The sequence below is a fragment of the Schistocerca gregaria genome, chromosome X, assembly GCF_023897955.1.
Source record: "Schistocerca gregaria isolate iqSchGreg1 chromosome X, iqSchGreg1.2, whole genome shotgun sequence".
Classification (NCBI taxonomy): Eukaryota; Metazoa; Arthropoda; class Insecta; order Orthoptera; family Acrididae; genus Schistocerca; species Schistocerca gregaria.
The window spans coordinates 414,020,816-414,039,551 of NC_064931.1; the positions used below are offsets into that span (position 1 = coordinate 414,020,816).

General features: G+C 42.9%; 1 pseudogene; it reads right to left on the bottom strand.

The window, feature by feature from the left end:
• Positions 1 to 296: 296 nt before the first annotated feature.
• On the bottom strand, positions 297 to 414 carry LOC126299652 (5S ribosomal RNA; annotated as a pseudogene).
• Positions 415 to 18,736: the final 18,322 nt, after the last annotated feature.

Consider the following 18,736-nt stretch of genomic DNA (forward strand, 5'->3'; position numbering starts at 1 on the left):
AACTGAGGGAACAGAGGAAAAAAACAGCACTGGTGCCGCCTCAAGGTCAAGTAGACCTGCCAGGTGCAGGGAAGCCAAACTTGCACAGAACTCAGCACTCCGTCATCAGGCCACAAGTGGCCCATCGGGACCATCCGACCGCCGTGTCATCCTGAGTTGAGCATGCGAGTAGGAGGGGCGTGTGGTCAGCACACCGTTCTCCCAATCGTTACGATGGTTTTCTTTGACCAGAACCGCTACTATTCGGTCGAGTAGCTCCTCAGTTGGAATCAGGAGGCTGAGTGCACCCCGAAAAATGGCAACAGCACATGGCGGCCCTGGTGGTCACCCATCCAAGTCACGGCCACGCCCGACAGCGCTTAACTTCGGTGATCTGACGGGAACCGGTGTATCGACTGCGGAAAGGCCGTTGTCAAACCCAACGTGGAGAGTTGATAAATCAAACACCACAAACTAGAATAGGATATGTCACTTTCTACAGATTCTAGAACACATTAAAACTAGGGAGTTCTTTTTCAAACACACTGTATTGATGCCAACCAAAATACTTTCAGTATCACCAACACGTATTGAGCGTGTGATGGCGATTATTATCGGTTTGACAATTCGCCATTCCGTTGTTCGCATTTTCCCAGTTTGGATTCTGTATAATACGGCCAATAACTGATAAGCTCAACCGACTTAAACTGTTAAACTTTTTAAACTGAGCTTAGAAATGATGGCTTAATTTATTTAGTGCTACATAAACAATCCATGCCTATGCGATGAGTCATCAAAAGTATATTTGGACATATATTAAAAAAATGATCGCTAATAGTATGGTGTAAATTAACATATAACATATGAAACACTCGAATGACCTGTCTGTGGCCAAAAATCGCGAAGTTACTCCTAATTGCTTATCAACTGGGATTGCCTGTCTCATTGATGGCCGGCCGGGGTGGCCGAGCGGTTCTAGGCGCTACAGTCTGGAACTACGCGACCGCTACGGTCGCAGGTTCGAATCCTGCCTCGGGCATGGATGTATGTGATGTCCTTTGTAAGTTCTAGGGGACTGATGACCTCAGATGCTAAGTCTCATAGTGCTCACAGTCATTTGAACCATTTTCTCATTGCTGTATTTCGCTTTTCTATTCTTTCTCGTAATATATGAACATTAGTAAATAATTCTTGTGCGTTGTGCACGTATCATATCACTGAAATTGTTGAAATTGAAGATTGTTTGAAAAGACTTTTTGCAACTAGTTGTCTTCATAGTTGTTCATTATTCCAGAATGAGATTTTAGATGCCTGGCATCCCACTTTCAGATGGTTACACCTGAACATCATTTCTTTACTAAGGCGTTGCAGAATTTTTGCAACTGAAGTTTTCAAGACACCCACTGCTAAATGTAAAGAAACAATGTTCGCGGCGCGGATATAAATGAAAACATCTTAAGACAGGGAGACATATAATGAATGTACGCTCAAATGGCATGTCTTGGAGGATAAATTGTTGGTGTATCATGTAGGGAAACGGGTGCCACTCCTGTCGGTGGGTTACCCCATAAGCATTAACGTGACGGACGCTATAGTTTTGCGTTTATGCGCTAGGAGCGCTGCTGTTGCATTATGTGACGCGACGGCGCGCGAGCTGATGCAAATATGTGAATCAGATCATCTGGTCACCAAATGTTGCCCATGCCTGGCGTGGAGAGCAGTTGGGTATGATTTCAGGTCACAGGTGGTAGTAACTGAGGGAACTCTGACGACGAAACGGTAAGTTATGGACATCCTGCTTCCTCATATGTTATCTCTCAAGCGAAAGTATTGGTGGTGTCATTTTTCAACAGGGCGATGCTCCTCCACACATGACGTGTTTCTATGAAGTCTGCAAGGTGTTGAGGTACTCCTGTGGTCAGCAAGATCCCCATATCTGTCCGCTACAGAACGCATGTGGTCAACTCCATCCCAACAGCAACATCCAGGATATCAAGGACCAGTTACAGCAGTTGTGGCTTCTGAGACCCATCCTGGCCGAATCAATGTATGCATCGAGGCCAGAGTGCGTGCAACATCATATTGATAAGTCGGCACTTACTACCAAGTTATTCGTAAATCTGACTTGAGTTTGTAATCACAGAAATAACACCAAATACCCTCCAACCCCAGGAGTTTATCTGGTTTCCTCCTCCCCTTCTGGGTAATTCACTTTTTATGTCAATCAGTGCATTTTAGTGTAACATATAACGTTCGTAACATGAGCGTCTCCAAACCGTCACGTCCGCAGCTCGTTGTCTAGTGACTAGCGTTGCTGCCTCTGGATCATGGGGTGCCAGGTACGATTCCCGGCCGGGTTGGGGATTTTCTTTGCCCGAGGACTGGGTGTTGGTGTTGTCCTCATATAATCATCATCATCGTCATCAATCGTGACAGTGGCAAGATTGGAATGTGTAAAAATTGGGACTTTGTACGGGTGCTGATGACCGCGTAGTTGAGTGTCCCACAAACCAAACATCATCGTCATCCAAACCGTCACGACTTAGTATTTTGACCTAGAAATTGTCTGTGCCTGCTTGTAGTCCTGTGTTACACAGTAGCATTACAGTACCTTCACAAAAGTATGGAAATGCAACAATGGGTAATAAAAGAATAAAGTGTTCGTTGTAGGCTGTATTATGCTCTATTAAAATCGTGCTGTTAGCTAATTTCGGCCTTGAGCCACTATCAAGCACACTTGCTATGCCATCTATTACATATCGTGCTCATTACATAGCAAATCTGCTTGATACTGGCTAACGGCCGAAATAAGCTAATAGCACTATTTTAATAAAGCACAAGTCAGCTTACAACACTTTATTCTTTTATTAAACACTTAGGGGCTGTGGATCCTCACGAAAGCAAAATTTCGTGACAGCTGGCGTAGACACCTTATCAATAAAATTGTGGATCATCAAGAAACTAACAATTATCCCGGCAGTAGCAGGAACCTGAAGTCATTAGAAGTGTGCCGTTCTGCAATAGCACAAATTTTTCCCATTTAGATCTACAGGGCGCTGAGTCAAGCTAGCGAATGAGATTGTGACGCTAAATTTTTCTTAAGATTTATATACCGATTTTTAATTAGGCTGCATGTACCTCTTCCACGGAAGAAATCTCGTCTGCAGCGAGATTCGAACCAATGGGTAACACAACCTCCACGTCACAGTGCTACACGTTGCCAGTGAGCTATAGCACAACCGGGACATTTAGCTGCTTCTCATTGTCCCAGTCATGGCAAAGACAAATAATTTCCAACATAATATAGAGATTAGTTGCAGTTTCTCTGTTGAATAACTTTCCAAGACTCAAAAGCTTATGTACATGGTGTAATGGGTATCAGTGCACATACTTTTATACGTGGTACCTTAATACGTTCATACGTCAATGTGCTGCCTGTTCTTTCTCTGCGTCGAACGGTCATCCCGCAAACACGACACGTAATTTGCTACCTCATGTTTCCGCACAGTCTTAACTACACAACTAAGAGGACTGGGGATGTTTAAGGGGGACTAAACAGCGAACTAAGAGGACTACGCTTGTCAGTAAAGATTAACAGTTTTGCATCCACGCGTCCCCACTTCAACATCTGACCTGCTGCTCACAGGAAACATCTGATATGCAGCCCATTGGAAAATAAGCATTGACAGCTTGCATTTTGCACAAGCAGTTGGAGGTACAGGGTGTTTCAAAAATGACCGGTATATTTGAAACGGCAATACAAACTAAACGAGCAGCGATAGAACTACACCGTTTGTTGCAATATGCTTGGGACAGCAGTGCATTTTCAGGCAGACAAACTTTCGAAATTACAGTAGTTACAATTGTCAACAACAGATGGCGCTCCGGTCTGGGAAACTCTATAGTACGATATTTTCCACATATCCACCATGCGTAGCAATAATGTGGCGTATTCTCTGAATGAAATTACCCGAAACCTTTGACAACGTGTCTGGCGGAATGGCTTCACATGCAGATGAGATGTACTGCTTCAGCTGTTCAATTGTTTCTGGATTCTGGCAGTACACCTGGTCTTTCAAGTGTCCCCACAGAAAGAAGTCACAGGGGTTCATGTCTGGCGAATAGGGAGGCCAATCCACGCCGCCTCCTGTATGTTTCGGATAGCCCAAAGCAATCACACGATCATCGAAATATTCATTCAGGAAATTAAAGACGTCGGCCGTGCGATGTGGCCGGGCACCATCTTGCATAAACCACGAGGTGTTCGCAGTGTCGTCTAAGGCAGTTTGTACCGCCACAAATTCACGAAGAATTTCCTGATAGCGTGATGCAGTAATCGTTTCGGATCTGAAAAATGGGCCAATGATTCCTTTGGAAGAAATGGCAGCCCAGACCAGTACTTTTTGAGGATGCAGGGACGATGGGACTGCAACATGGGGCTTTTCGGTTCCCCATATGCGCCAGTTCTGTTTATTGACGAAGCCGTCCAGGTAAAAATAAGCTTCGTCAGTAAACCAAATGCTGCCCACATGCATATCGCCGTCAACAACCCTGTGCACTATATCGTTAGCTAATGTCTCTCGTGCTGCAATGGTAGCGGCGCTGAGGGATTGCCGCATTAGATTTTTGTATGGATAGAGGTGTAAGCTCTGGCGCATGAGACGATACGTGGACGTTGGCGTCATTTGGACCGCAGCTGCAACACAGCGAACAGAAACCCGAGGCCACTGTTGGATCACCTGCTGCACTAGCTGCGCGTTGCCCTCTGTGGTTGCCGTACGCGGTTGCCCTACATTTCCAGCACGTTCATCCGTCACGTTCCCAATCCGTTGAAATTTTTCAAACAGATCCTTTATTGTATCGCTTTTCGGTCGTTTGGTTACATTAAACCTGCGTTGAAAACGTCGTCTTGTTGCAACAACACTGTTTTCTAGGTGGTGGAATTCCAACACCAGAAAAATCCTCTGTTCTAAGGAATAAACCATGTTGTCCACAGCACACTTGCACGTTGTGAACAGCACACGCTTACAGCAGAAAGACGACGTACAGAATGGCGCACCCTCAGACTGCGTTGTCTTCTATATCTTTCACATCACTTGCAGCGCCATCTGTTGTTGAAAATTGTAACTACTGTAATTTCGAAAGTTTGTCCGCCTGAAAATGTACTGTTATCCCAAGCATACTGCAACAAACGGTGTATTTCTATCGCTGCTCGTTTAGTTTTTATTGCCGTTTCAAATATACCGGTCATTTTTGAAACACCCTGTACTAACCAGCCTAAATAGATGCGACGTGTAACAACTATAATTATGCAGATGACGTAAATACTGATGTAATGTTGTTCAGCGCGCTGTCCTAAGTCACCAATAGACATATACATATTTATATATACCCGTATATAATTTAGAATATTCAGTCGAATTCACGAGATTATATGGAATACATTGAGCAGTATAATTCTGATTCACGGAAGGAAGTACACGAAGATCAGAGTTGCCAAGCATATTCTGTGAGGATGCTATGTCCAAAAGCACTGGCGGCAGGCAGAATACGCTTCCACAGTCAAATTTCCGTGACGTGCACAGCTGGTATGTCAATGATTCTGCGCAGGCAACCGCCTAGTCGACTTAGAACCAACATACCATACCAATATGCCAATGAGTTTTATTCGCATTTCTGTAACCATGGGTGACAGTTAAATCTTAGTTATGGATAATATTCAGAGTCAGCGACTGCAAGCTAATCATCATAAATTAAGAGCAGGGAAAGTATCTGGGTGGCCCTCCTCTTCAGTAGCTATCATAATAATTTTTGGTTTTCTGCCTAATGCCTACTGCAAACTGCAAGCTCATTTGCTAGAAGCGATTCTCTTTTGTTTTTTGTTTTTTATTGTCTCCAACGGTTATAATGCAAACAACATTTGCAGAAAACACCTTTTGTTCTTTTGATCATTATAAGCTCGATAAGAGATTTGCTTAGCAATGCTTGCTTTGGAAGTATCCCAAAAGCCACGGATAACACAAAGCTTCAGATCAATAAAGTGAATTTTACGAGAAAATCGTGCTTAATGGCCAAACAAATGAGTTTAAAAATCAGAAAAGAACTGAAACCAACCGATGCATGCAGTGCTAATTAAGTTCTAGCCTCTGCTAACATGAAGGTAAAACAGTTATGAAATTAACCTCTTTGGTAAAGAAATATTTCAGAAAGGCTTTACGCTGATAGCAACTGTTCTAACAGATAAAGAAAATACTTTGCTCTCACCTTTTGAAAAGTTTGACATGTCAAAACCCAGTGAAAAAGATGGAAGACTATTGCAAAGGCTAAATACCGGCTTCATGTAAGCTCTTTATCACATTAACTTGCATTTGTATTGCTCACGAGTTCATGTGTAACGGACTAAGAGGATAAGCAGAGCGAAGGCAGAACGTCGTACAGAAATCGAGACTTGCAACTTCGCAGATGGCATTGCCATTGACACACTTGAAAAATTAATTAAGAATCTGCAAAATGGTAAAGAACGATTTTAGTTAATTTAAAAATTGAACAAATGAAATTTTTCGAGAACAAAGAATTCAATTTTTCCGTAAATCTCCCTGTGCTGATTTCCTAAAGTGACGAACCAACTAATACCTGTTACTGACGCTCTGTTACAGTCGTTTTAGAGTGTCTAGGTTTATATTGAGGACATCGTGCAATATAGCATGCGATTTCACTACACGACGCAATTATGCCATTATGGGAAAACGCGTGGCAACTTAGATCAACTATCAACACTTCCGTATTAACAGAATAGTTTAGATTAGGGTCACTAGCTCGCCTTGCGCGCGCGAAACAAGGATAAAAGTGTCAACATTTCTATGTCACTAACCCGACACATTTAAAAATAGCTTCACTGTAGCAATTCACACAGTATGTGAGTCTGAAGTCGACATTATCTGCTTACAGGAAGTGACACAGATAAACATAAATGTACCTGGTTTTTGAACACTCGTGTACTTCGCGCTCGAAGAAAACACAGACACGATCATCTTTGTGCGTGAAGGCGTGTCGCGCGCGATAGCCGCGCGGTCTTGGGCCCCTTGCCACGGTTCGCACGGATCCCCCCGTCGGAGGTTCGAGTCCTCCCTCGGGCATGGGTGTGTGTGTTGTCCTTAGCGAAAGTTAGTGTAAGTTAGATTAACTAGTGTGGAAGCCTAGGGGCCGATGAACTCAGCATTTTGGTTCCATAGGAACTTACCACAGATTTCCAAATTTCCGTGAAGGTGTCTCAATCAGAGATCCATAGGAATTAGAATACGGGAGAAGAACCACGTGAAAAATTTACTGTCACCCTTCTAAACATTTACACCCCGTCAGGCAGAAGCAAGTAGACAGAGCGAGTTACTTTCTTTAAAGATTAAATAAATGGACCAACTGCATACATGCGCTGGATAGTTTCACGTCAAAAGCCGACTTGTAGCCCAGACTTGCTAAAAGACGCTTAAGAAAATGCTTAATAGCCCATGGAAGCTATAAAAGTAAAGAGTAAGGAAAGCAATTGAATTTTATGTCACCATTCTTAGAGAAACATACGAGAAACCTAACTTTACAAAGAAGCACACACAGCAGGAAAGCAGAATTAAAGTGAAAGTCATTATCATCAAAAGGAAACAGTTAGAAGATGGGAAGATCAAATACAAAGCGAGATCCGTAGTAGTAGCCGAGATTGCGTACACGTATCACCTCGTCAAACATCAGACCAACAGCAGACACACATTACTATGCCAACTACAAACAGAGGATGGGAATAAAAGTATTGTGTCAGAGCCGTTCCGAGCCCTGTGATTTATAGCCCTTCCCCCCACCAGTCACTTTCAATGTCAACCCCTTCCTCTCTTCCCCACCAACACTGTGGCCACTTGGGCTGTTATCTGTTGACTGTACGGAGTGGCCACGAGGTTGGAGGTGCCTTGTCACTGTGACATCATAGTGGCGACCATATTGAGTCCGCCATACCGTGCCGCCGGAGGTTTGAATCCTCCGTTGGGCATGGGTGTGTGTGTTGTTCTTAGCATAAGTTAATTTAAATAGTGTGTGAGTCCATGGGCCGATGACATCAGCAGTTTCGTCGCTTAGGAATTCACAAACATTTGAACATTTTGTTATCTGTTATTTATTTAACACCTAATTTACGATCCAAGGTAGTTGCCAGATGTTTCTCCAAGGTAGCCTTATCTTAAGTAATGTAATTTGCGGCACAGTATGGTGGACCCATTATGGTCGACACTATTATGTCACAGTCAAACATGGCTGCCCAAGATGAGGAGAAGGAGAAGGAGGAGGATGAGATTAGTGTTTAACGTCCCGTCGACAATGCCTTCACAAAAGAAGACAAAGTAAATAATCCAGAATTTGAATCAAGAACAGCTGCCAACATGAGTAACGTAGAAGTAAATATCCTCGGAGTAGTGAAGCAACTTAAATCACTTAATAAAAGCAAGTCTTCTGGTCCAGACTGTGTACCAATTACGTTCCTTTCACAGTATGCTGGTGCATTAGCTCCATACTTAACAATCATATACAACCGTTAGCTCGACGAAAGATCCGTACCCAAAGACTGAAAAGTTGCACAGGTCACACCTGCCCACACTACACTACGCCTGTCCGTCCTCTTTTAGAATACTGGTGCACGCTGTGGGATCATTACCAGATAGGACCGACGGAGTACATTGAGAAAGTTCAAATAAGGGCAGCAAGTTTTGTATTATCGCGAAATACGGGAGAGAGTGTCACTGAGATGATGCAGGATTTGGGCTGGACATCATTAAAAGAAAGGCGTTTATCGTTGCGACGGAATCTTCTCACGAAATTCCGATCACCAACTTTCTCCTCCGAATGCGAGAGTATTTTGTTAGCACCGACCTACATAGGGAGAAATGATCACCACGATAAAATAAGGGATATCAGAGCTCATATGGAAAGATATAGTTGTTCGTTATTTCCGCCCTCTATACGAGATTGAAATAATAGAGAGTTGGGGTAGGTGGTTCGATGAACCCTTTGCCAGGCACTTAAATGTAATTTTCAGAGTATCCGTGTAGTAGATGTAGAGGTTATTACAGACAGAGCACAAGCTTAGATTGGGGAAGGGTCGAGAAGGACAGTGGCCGTGTCCTTTCAGAGGAAGCATCCCGGCATTTTCTTTAAGCGATTTAGAGAAATCACGGAAAACCTAAATCAGGACGTCCGGATGTAGGTTTTGATACGTCGTCCTGCCGAATGCGATTCCAGTGTGCTGACTACTGCACTACCCCGCTCGGTGTCCAAGATGAGTCTGACAATATAACATCACAGTGGACGTAGCTGCGAGTAAAAACAGCATGAGATTAAAAAAAATCCAAGTGAGATAGCCTGCATATCGTATGGTCTATGTGTGTAGTGATAATACGTTAAAAGAAGAATAAAAAATAAAAAAGGCTACAGCTCACACACAAGAAATCACTAGTGAAGTGCTGACTATAAATGGCCATGAAATTAAAAAAAATCAAGATGGTTTGTTAAAACAATTTTAACATGACTGTTATATATTGCATCACGATTTTTTTCGGATCTGTTGCTATTACTTGGTAATTTGTTGCGTGAGCTTGGTATTTTTCCTAGGAGTGGCAAATTATTCGATTTGTCACAGGAAGGATGTTAGTTTGGAGTCCTTGGCAATGTACCATTTGGTGAGAAAAAAACCTTCACTGTCTAAGAAGCAGGGAATGGCATCATTCTAGGAAATGCTCAGTTTTTGTGGAAATGTCCTGTTTCCAAATGTTACTGTAGTCACTTCCTAACGCTAATCCCTTGCAACAGGCGCAGTACTGCAAGCCGTCACAGAGTTTTAGTGTGTACAGGAGTGTGAAATTTGGCTTTCTGTCTGCATTTCCAAAGAAGCCGCCTACCTGCGCTACCTTTGCTGTGCGAGAAAGTTCGTCGCTTTCCCTCCAACTTACAGACTCTCCAATCCAATGTACAGTCCCCGCCACCAGGCATTATATGAAAAATGCTAACCACTGATGACGTAGGTGCTAGGGAACGACGGCAGGCACACTCAGCAGACGCACCACACCACACCAAGCATAGACGGCCACTTCATTGAACCACAGGTTATTTCGCTAAGTGGTGCAACCTGTTCCTAACCCACTCACTCACTGCAGCATTCCATGGAGTCGCGGTGCATCCCAGCCACCAGGGAGCCATTGCGTAATCTCTTTCACGCACTGGCTATCAGATGGCAGCTGCACCTCGTATCTTATAACCACCAGAGGCACATCAGCCGTGAAATAGCGTATCCAAATTTTTGATTCAATATGCTAAAAGTTGTAAACTTCCTTATCTTATATTCACCAGGTGCCTCAGTCTGTTAGCTCAGTACTCAGAGGGACCATCTCACAAACCCTCGCTTCAGTACACAAAGCGATTCTCTAACAAGCCCTGTCAGAGAGGCTGAATAATACTTGCCAAATGTTGGGAAATTTATAGTGTCTAGCAAGCATCTTGTAGGCACATACTGTAAGAGCAGTGCTGTCCCATTGACCACCTCAATAAATAGACGGTATACTGTGTCTATCTAAACTCCATACACTGGTTGCATTCTATATATGCTCCTTGTTAAGTGACCAACACAGGTGTGGTGCAGCCGTGTTGGTCATCTGGATAAATAAACACTGTAATGTGTCTAGTCTCTGGACAATGGCTGTTATCTGTATCTCCACCATTTATGGCGCCAACTCACAAGCCTGCAAGACAGATTCATCAGCATCCTCCTCCCCTTCCCCACCCATCGTGGTCTCTCCTCCTAAGGGCTGGAAAAATGGTGAGCTGTTACCCTACTGGCCAGGTGCATTGGATGTAGCCCCACCAAAACAGAGTAAAAACGGATGCATCTTCCAGTTGCCTCCAGGTGAGTATACATACGAGGACACAATCAAACCAGTGAAATTCACATCAGTAGTTGTCTAACTTGTGAAGACCGCTCTGGAGATTGAAAATATCTCCAACCATTTTATGTACATGTGTTTGCCTGTTTGTTCGTGCATGAGTACGATATATTGAATCTTTTTTGACGTTACAGATGACAGCGTACCTCCACCATTGAGGGGCGATGATACATTAACCTGACAGAGATAATTGGTGCTCTAGAGACAAGGGCATGGTTTTGGATGGCTCAACCAGCACAACTAACCAATAATGACTGCACTCACCAGCACCATTCTTTATAAATGTGCTGAAAAAAATTCATACTTGCATGTAATTATTATATGACGTTTTATTTTGTTTAAAGTATTTATGAATGATGTGAGTGTGATGGATGTGCATGAAAGCATTACGAGTAAACCAAATGAGACCAGTTTCCTGGCTGCAGATGACAATAGGTGTAAGTAATATTCTCTCTCTGATATATATTGCTTCCGCCGTTTTGCAATAGACGGTAGTAGCGGCAAGTGGGGTTGGTTCTGGTTGTTGGTCATGAGTGTAATACAGTAAGCTTAGGCATCTGTAAACATAATGCCATAAAAATGTTAGTCGATTTGTGATTGTATCTTAAGGTTATTCTCGATTAAGTACGCCAACTTACGTACCCATTTATCGCTATTTGCGGTAAGTTTTAACTTTCTGCTTTAACATGAAGAGATCTGCGGCTGTGGTTCTTAAAATGCTGGGTAAAACCAATGGTGAGGGAACTATTAGTGGAAAAAAGTGCAGAGAATGTTTTCAACGCCTTAAGAACGGTGATTTTGATGTCGAAGACCGGCATGGCGGAGGAAGACAGAACGTTTTCGTAGCTACTGAAACAGACGAAGACAGTCACAGGACATCGTTATCAAAAGAAACTGATGCGTTCGAGCCCAGCATTGAAACACAAACGGCCACAATACATTGATAGACACGTAAAGGTAATTTTTCAGCAGGTCAGTGCTCGACCCCATGTCACAAAACGCGTCAAAATTTACATGGAAACGTTGAAATGAGGAAGTCCTATCCCTCCCGCCGAATTCTCCATATGTTGCTATCTCTAACTACAACCTTACGACCTTTTTCGATCGGTGGCATACAGTCTGACTGAACAGCACTTCCGATCATATGAACAAGTGCAAAATTGAATCGATTCATGGATCCCCACAAAAGACGCCCAGTTCTTCTGCCACGGGTTTCGTATGCTATCCGAAAGATGGGAGAATGTAGTTACCAGCGATGGGCAATACTATGAATCATAATTTTTTGTAAGTTTTTCACAATAAAGCCCCGAATTTTGAGAAAAAAACGGCGGAAGCAAAGTTGTAGACCTAGTACAAAAATATTTTTTTTTCTTTTTATAAATAGAACCCCAGTTTTCGAAAGCAATGCTGGTGTTAAGTAATTGGGAGGTAAAAAGGGATAGCCAGTTCGCTGATTACGACTAAGAGGCACCCAGTCCCTGTATACATGAGAACATGGCGACAATTTTTTGATGCCATTCCAAGCCACAGGTTACTAGGGCTGGAAAGCAAGGAATATGTAAGCGGTCATTCATAAAATTCTGCATGCAATGATAATAATTTATCCTTGCTTACAATGCTTATCAGAAGTTTTTCATGTTGCTATAAATCGTGGATAATGTCGCAGATATGTCGGAATGGGCTGTCACAGCAAACTATGACATTTAAGTCATCTAGATACTCATCCTGGTCTACAATATTCAACTCGAGAAGGTCTACTGTCTTAACAGTCACTGGAAGGCATATGGCGTTGGCAGGCACCTCAATGATTTTAGATCTTGGGCCCACTGTAGGGAAGAATCTGCAATGTCTGAGTCAATTTACCATTGGGATGTGCATTCATTGCAATATTACAGTCGACATGAACTGTGCTAACTGGTAGTTTATACACTGATTGAGTTGACTAGTTGTCAGAACTCTTTTGCAAAACTTGACTCCTTGAGAAATCTCATAGTGGTTTTATTGAACCTTTACATCGAAATCTGTCTGTTATGTTGTTTTTATCTCTATTTTAAACCTATTAACGGTTGCACCATATTCAAACCTTTTTGCAAATCGTTTTATAAATGCATTTAAACCATCAATGTCGTATGATACATTGGTATTTCCACAACTTCCTAGATATAGTTTATTATTTGACTCAGTGCCACTAGGAATGCTGGTATACGGTTCGAGCCCAATCAATGCAGTACTCCATTTCAGCTTGCTTAAATCAATAGGTGGAAAGTAATTTACCTGTAGAAAATCAGAATGTTTGTGACATAACATCTAAATCTCAATTGATGCAGAGATGTTCAATAATGAATAAAAGAAATAGGAATGCGAGTCAGCTACCATAAACAGCACAGTGAATTCATTACCGTAGCCAAGATAGACACCAAGTCGACATTCACTACAGCAGTAAAAGTTTATACGCCAACTAGTTCCGCAGATGATACTACAGAAGAATGAATAAGGTAATCTTATTACTAAGAAGCTTATCTCACTAGGGGTAAGATAGATACTGCCTACAGGAAAATTAAAGAGACCTTTGGAGAGAAGAGAACCACGTGTATGAATATCAAGAGCTCAGATGGCGACCCAGTTCTAAGCAAAGAAGGGAAGGCAGAAAGGTGGAAGGAGTATATAGAAGGTTTATACAAGGGAGATGTACTTGAGGACAATATTATGGAAATAGAAGAGGATGTAGATGTAGACGAAATGGGAGATACGATACTGCGTGAAGAGTTTGACAGAGCACTGAAAGACCTGAGTCGAAACAAGGCCCCCAGAGTAGACAACATTCCATTAGAACTACTGACGGCCTTGGGAGAGCCAGTCATGACAAAACTCTACCAGCTGGTGAGCAAGATGTATGAGACAGGCGAAATACCTTCAGACTTCAAGAAGAATATAATAATTCCAATCCCAAAGAAAGCAGGTGCTGACAGATGTGAAAATTACCGAACTATCAGTTTAATAAGCCACGGCTGCAAAATACTGACGCGAATTCTTTACAGACGAATGGAAAAACTGGTAGATGCAGACCTAGGGGAGGATCAGTTTGGATTCCGTCGAAATGTTGGAACACGTGAGGCAATACTGACCTTACGACTTATCTTAGAAGAAAGATTAAGAAAAGGCAAACCTACGTTTCTAGCATTTGTAGACTTAGAGAAAGCTTTTGACAATGTTGACTGGAATACTGTTTTTCAAATTCTAAAGGTGGCAGGGGTAAAATACAGGGAGCGAAAGGCTATTTATAATTTGTACAGAAACCAGATGGCAGTAATAAGAGTTGAGGGGCATGAAAGGGAAGCAGTGGTTGGGAAAGGAGTGAGACAGGGTTGTAGCCTCTCCCCGATGTTATTCAATCTGTATATTGAGCAAGCAGTAAAGGAAACAAAAGAAAAATTTGGAGTAGGTATTAAAATTCATGGAGACGAAGTAAAAACTTTGAGGTTCGCCGATGACATTGTAATTCTGTCAGAGACGGCAAAGGACTTGGAAGAGCAGTTGAACGGAATGGACAGTGTCTTGAAAGGAGGATATAAGATGAACATTAACAAAAGCAAAACGAGGATAATGGAATGTAGTCAATTTAAATCGGGTGATGCTGATGGAATTAGATTAGGAAATGAGACACTTAAAGTAGTAAAGGAGTTTTGCTATTTAGGAAGTAAAATAACTGATGATGGTCGAAGTAGAGAGGATATAAAATGTAGACTGGCAATGGCAAGGAAAGCGTTTCTGAAGAAGAGAAATTTGTTAACATCGAATATAGATTTATGTATCAGGAAGTCGTTTCTGAAAGTATTTGTTTGGAGTGTAGCCATGTATGGAAGTGAAACATGGACGATAACTAGTTTGGACAAGAAGAGAATAGAAGCTTTCGAAATGTGGTGCTACAGAAGAATACTGAAGATAAGGTGGATAGATCACGTAACTAATGAGGAGGTATTGAATAGGATTGGGGAGAAGAGAAGTTTGTGGCACAACTTGACTAGAAGAAGGGATCGGTTGGTAGGACATGTTTTGAGGCATCAAGGGATCACAAATTTAGCGTTGGAGGGCAGCGTGGAGGGTAAAAATCGTAGAGGGAGACCGAGAGATGAGTACACTAAGCAGATTCAGAAGGATGTAGGTTGCAGTAGGTACTGGGAGATGAAGCAGCTTGCACAGGATAGAGTAGCATGGAGAGCTGCATCAAACCAGTCTCAGGACTGAAGACAACAACAACAACGTGAATATTGTACAGTAACGATATAAGCCTACCAGGTATGGTGAATCTTTCAAGGAGAGAGAAGCACGCCAAAAGTCCCACTACATGAAACTACACTACTGACCATTAAAACTGCTACACCAAGGAGAAATGCAGATGATGAACGGTTATTCATTGGACAAATATATCATACTAGAACTGACATATGATTACATTTTCACGCAATTTGGGTGCATAGATCCTGAGAAATCAGTACCGAAAACAACCACCTCTGGCCGTAATAACGACCTTGAGACGCCTGGGCAGTGAGTCAAGTAGAGCTTGGATGGCGTGTACAAGTACAGCTGCCCATGCAGCTTCAACACGATACCACAGTACATCAAGAGTAGTGACTGCCGTATTGTGACGAGCCAGTTGCTCGGTCACCATTGACCAGACGTTTTCAATTGGTGAGAGAGTTTGAGAATGTGCTGGCCAGGGCAGCAGTCGAACATTTTCTGTATCCAGAAAGGCCCATACAGGACCTGCAACTTGCGGTGGTGCATTATCCTGCTTAAATGTAGGGTTTCGCAGGGATCGATTGAAGGGTAGAGCCAAGGGTCGTAACACATCTGAAATGTAACGTCCACTGTTCAAAGTGCCGTCAATGCGAACAAGAGGTGACCGAGACGTGTAACCAATGGCACCCCATACCATCACGCCGGGTGATACGCCAGTATGGCGATGACGAATACAAGCTTCCAATGTGCGTTCACTACCATGTCACCAAACACGGATGCGACCATCATGATGATGTAAACAGAACTTGGATTCATTCGAAAAAATGACGTTTTGCCATTCGTGCACCCAGGTTTGTCGTTGAGTACACCATCGCAGGCGCTCCTGTGTGTGATGCAGCGTCAAGGGTAACCGCAGCCATGGTCTCCGAGCTGATAGTCCAGGCTGCTGCAAACGTCGTCGAACTGTTAGTGCAGATGGTTGTTGTCTTGCAAAAGTCCCCATCTGTTGACTCAGTGATCGAGACGTAGCTGCACGATCCGTTACAGCCATGCGGATAAGATGCCTGTCGTTTCGACTGTTAGTGATACGAGGCCGTTGGGATCCAGCACGGCGTTCCGTATTACCCTCCTGAACCCACCGGTTCCGTATTCTGCTAACAGTCATTGGATCTCGACCAACGCGAGCAGCAATGTCGTTATACGATAAACCGCAATCACGATAGGCTACAATACGACCTTTATGAAAGTCGGAAACGTGATGGTACGCATTTCTCCCCCTTACACGAGGCATCACAACAACGTTTCACCTGGCAACGCCGGTCAACTGCTGTTTGTGTATGAGAAATCGGTTGGAAACTTTCCTCATGTCAGCACGTTGTAGGTGTCGCCAGTGGCGCCAACCTTGTGTGAATGCTCTGAAAAGCTAATTATTTGCATATCACAGCATCTTCTTCCTGTCGGTTAAATTTCGCGTCTGTAGCACTTCATCTTCGTGGTGTAGCAATTTTAATGACCAGTAGTGTACTATGATGGAACGTAAGGCACACTCCTATCCATTTACCAAAGCAAGAAAAATTAAAAATTCGATCTTTCTCAGTACATTTGATTCAAGGGTGGAAATTCGGAATGATATGAAGCGTTGACCGGAAAGTATAGAATTTTACTATGAAACGGAATACTTAGTGGATATATTGGACCCGAAGATCAGCCAATACACAGTGGAAGCATCTTCGCGGAGATGGCCAGTAAAAATGTTTTATTATTTACTTGATTTCACCATAACAAATGCATGGATTCTGTATAGAACAGGCACACGGAACGTTATCAGGCGCAATCGTTTTCCACAACATCTCAACTGTGAGTAACAGACACAGATAGCAGTGCAGAGTGTCAGAATGCAAGAATAAGACGACTGACTTGTGTGACACTCGTTAGGCGCGTGTATGTGGAAAATGTATGACCATTATCTCGAAGCAGTTGATTGTTTCCGTTCAGGAGTCATGATTATAAGAAAATATAATTTTACATCCTTTTGTATTCTTATCTAAGAAAGAATCCGATCACAAAAAGAGATAACTACAGATGAAGATGTTTACGGTAATAGTTTGAACCTTCTATTCATAAATAAAAGTTTTCTCCTAAAATCAATACTGTATTAAGTACAAGACCTCTCGGTCACGAAATGTGGTTAATTTGAACACTGTCGCCATTTTAGGTACATAAAAAAATTCCATTGTTCTAGTGTTAACTATACCACCATCTCTACAAGTAGTTGCAACCCACATAAAATTAACAGTTTATTCATTTAGATTTATATCACTTTCATTACCTACCAGCATTACACTGAGGAGATAAGAGTCATGGGATATCTCCTACTAACGTATCGAACATCTTTTTGCCCGACGTATTGCAGTAAATCGACGTGGCATGGACTCAACAAGTCTTAGGAAGTCCTTTGCAGAAATATTGAGCCATGATGCCTCTATAGCCATGTATAATTGCGAAAGTGTTGCTGGTGAAGGGTTTTGTACACGAAGTCACGTTTCGATTATGTCCCATAAATGTTCGATGGAAACATGTTGAGCTATCTGGCTGGGCAAAACATTCGCTCTATTTGTCCAGGATGTTATTCAAACAAATCGCGAACAATTGTGGTCTGGCGCAATGGTGAATTGTCATCCATAAAAAGTCCATCGTTGTTTGGGAACACGAAGTCCATGAATGGCATGAATGGCTGAAAATGCTTTCCAAGTAGCCGAACATACCCATTTCCAGTCAATGGTCGTTTCAGTTGTACCAGGGGACCAAGTGTATTCCATGAAAACACAGCCCACACCATTATGGAGCCACCACCAGCTTGCACAGTGCCTCGTTGACAACTTGGCTCCATGGCTTCGTGGGGTCTGCGCCACACTCGAACCCTGTCATTGGATCTTACGAGCTGATATCGGGACTCATCTGACCAGGCCACAGTTTTCCAGCCGTCTAAGGTCCAACCGATACGGTCATGAAGCCAGGAGAGCCGCCGTAGGTGATATCGTGCTGTTAGTAAAGGCAGTAGTGACCGCTGTCTACTGCCACTGCTTATTAACGCCAGATTTCGCCGCAGTGTCGTAACGAATACGTTCGTGGTACGTCCCGTTCTGATTCATGCGGTTATTTCAGGCAATTCTGCTTGTCTGTTACTCTACGGAAACGTTGCTGCTCTCGATTGTTAAGTGCGGGCCGTCGGCCACTGTGTTGTCCGTGGTGAGTGGTACTCTCGGCACACTTTTGATACTGAATTCCCTAAAGATTTCCGAAATGGAGTGTCCCATACGTCTAGCTCCAGCTACCATTTCGCATTCGAAGTCTGTTAATTCCCGTCGTGCGGCTATAATCACGTCGAAAACCTTCACATGAATCACTTGAGTACAAATGACAGCTGCGCCAATGTGATGCCCTTCTATACCTCGAGTTCGCGTTGCCACGCCATCTGTATAGGTGCATGTCGCTACCCCACGAGTTTTGTCACCTTAGTGTATGTTAATTTCTGTATGGTAATAATAGTA